Consider the following 2748-nt stretch of genomic DNA (forward strand, 5'->3'; position numbering starts at 1 on the left):
CCGCCACTATGGAAGTTGCCGGAATTGGATCTTCCTTCCTCGAGATGTCCATTTGATCAATCCTGACTCTAAGTTCTGCTAACTCCTTAGCAAAAGAACTTTCTTCGGCCTCTTCTATGGCTGCTACTCTTCTCTTGGCATGCCTTTCCTTCGACCACCCCCGACTGTTTGTGGCGAACTCCTCGATCACCGCCATGGCATCCTCTCCTGTCTTTCTTAGAAATCCTCCATTTGCCCCTGAATCAAGCATAGCACATATTTTCTCATTAAATCCATTATAGAGGATTCCTACCTGATGGTCTATGGAAAAACCATGGTTTGGGCACTTTCAAAGAAGAGCTTTGAAACGAGCAAATGCCTCATAGAGGGGCTCGTCATGGCCTTGTGTGAACTGAAAGATCTCACTTTTGAGCTTCAAAATAGTGCCTGGCGGGTAGTATTTGTCGAGGAAGGTAGCTACGATGTCCTTCCATGTGGAGACCTTTTCTGGTGGCATACACTCAAACCACTCCTTAGCTGAATCAATCAATGAGAATGGAAAAAGTCTTACCCGTATGGCATCGTCGTCGACACCATTTAATTTCAGAGTGTTTGCGATTTCCACGAATTTGGAGAGAAGGCGGTTAGCGTCTTCAGTCGCCCTACCTGCAAAAGGAGTTTGCTCGACCCTTTGGATAAGGGGCATGCGTAACTCAAAATTGTTAGCATCAATACGAGGGCCGTTAGGAAAAGTGATCATATTCCCATGATTGAACATGTTCATCACTGGTAATGTTTCTCTGTTCTTCTTTTCCATGGCTTCTCGGGCTGCTCTCTCCGCATCTCTCTCATCCATCAGCAACTTCACCATCTCCTGCAGCTTCTCAATATCTGTTCGGTCACCCATTGTTCCTGATCCTTTTTCACTTCTTATTATTCTACGAGTTCTTTCAAGTTCTAAATCAAGCGGCTCTAAGATGTACTTCCCAGAACGCGTTTGCATACAAAACCTGCAAGACTCGAAAACAAAAAAAAAAAAAAAAAAAAAAAAATTAAAACAAAAAGCAATAAAAATCCAAAGTAGTAAAATTATCGTTTGAAGATATCACTCCAAAGTGAATTGTCTTCCCCGGCAACGGCGCCAAAAACTTGATGCACTTTTTATTTGCACTATAAATACCTGCAAGTATACAGAGTAAGTATAGTATAGCAAAAGGTTAGTACCGGGTATCGAACACGGGGAAGATGTACACAAAGTATCTATCTTCTACTAGAACTCAATTACTATCTGGAGAAACAAGAATTTTTGGAAACTTTTGAAAACAGTAAATATTAAAAACAGTAAACAACTAAATGCAAGCAAATCACGGAGAGAAAAGTATAGAGATAAGGGGAATTCCAGGGATGTGCTTTCACTTTTATGGTTATACAAATTCCAAACTACAATACCCTAGCACAGTTAATACTTTGAAAGGACGAGTCACCTAGCTTATGCTCATGGATACAAACGTTGATTACTAACATTAGGGTTGTCAATCCTAACACGTAACTCCAAAAAGCTCCTAAGACCCTTGAAAAGTCCTCACTCTCAATTAACAGTACCGTTTTAAAGGAAGCTAACTGTAGTGTCTACTAAGTGGATCTAACTCGCTAGAACTCTGTCACAGTTATGAAGCAAGTTGTATTGAATCATACATAATTGTGTCACTCAATTATGAAGCATCATGATTAACTTAGGGAAGAAACAAAGTAAAAACAAAACGGATATTAAATAGAAAACGGAATTGTATAACCAAAGTTGCTACTAACACATCCCTAGAATCCTATGAGTTTAGTTACACATGACTGAATAAACTAAAAACATAGATTGAAGGGAAAACAATTTGAGCATAAAACTAAAGCAAATAAAACCCGTAGGTTGAATCCTTGTCGTTCTTGATGTTCTTGAAATTCTTCTCCAACTCCTTGCACAATTGAAGTACTCTAGCTTTTGATCTCTATGAATGTTGCAAGTAGTCACTCTCTTTCTCTATGAATGTGTTCTTGTTGTGTGAAAAAAACTCTTTTTGATGAAGCTTGAGGTCCTATTTATAGGGGAAGATTATTCCTCATCATAGAAGGAAAAGATCTTCAAAATTTGGTAAATCTTGGAGCAAATCTAGGGCTGGTCGGATTCGCAGCCTTTCTCCGGCGGGCCGCCGCACCTTGGCCGGCGGTCGCCGCGTTGGAGTCTAGAGACTCTGACCCTTCGGTGGCGGACCGCCACATGTTCTCCGGCGGTCGCCGGGCGAGACTCTTCTCCTAGCGTAAATTTCCGAGGCGGGCCGCCACATAGCTCTGACCGCCGGGCGCCGGCGGTCGCCGTACAACTTGGCGGCGGTCGCTGGTCGCCGTCTGACTCCAGATTTCCAGACTATGCATTTTTACTCCCCTTTTCGGCTTCAAATATGCACATTTCTCACAAAACACGTCAAAATACCAAAATGTATAGAATATGCAAATAATGGACATGTAGAGTGATTTTGATAACAAAAACGGACCAAATAATGGCCTTAAAACAGTGCAAAATCCGGGCGTATCAGTTTTATAGGCGGTTTATCAAAGATTTCTCTAAGATATCTAAGCCTTTATGTCATTTATTAGAAAAAGATGCTGCATTTGAATTTTCTTCTGATTGTTTGCAGGCATTTGAAAAATTGAAGAAGGCGTTAGTTAGTGCTCCAGTGTTATCACGCCGGATTGGACTCAACCATTTGAGATAATGTGTGA

At 41.2% G+C, this 2748-nt stretch overlaps 1 non-coding gene across 1 annotated transcript; it reads left to right on the forward strand.

The window, feature by feature from the left end:
- Positions 1-308: 308 nt before the first annotated feature.
- On the forward strand, positions 309-415 carry LOC148932797 (small nucleolar RNA R71). Its single transcript, XR_016136071.1, has one exon. It is a non-coding gene; the product is annotated as a small nucleolar RNA R71 (small nucleolar RNA).
- Positions 416-2748: the final 2333 nt, after the last annotated feature.

The sequence above is a fragment of the Salvia hispanica genome, chromosome 2, assembly GCF_029641045.1.
Source record: "Salvia hispanica isolate PSC_SH4W2 chromosome 2, Shi_PSC_v1, whole genome shotgun sequence".
In the NCBI taxonomy this organism is placed as follows: domain Eukaryota; kingdom Viridiplantae; phylum Streptophyta; class Magnoliopsida; order Lamiales; family Lamiaceae; genus Salvia; species Salvia hispanica.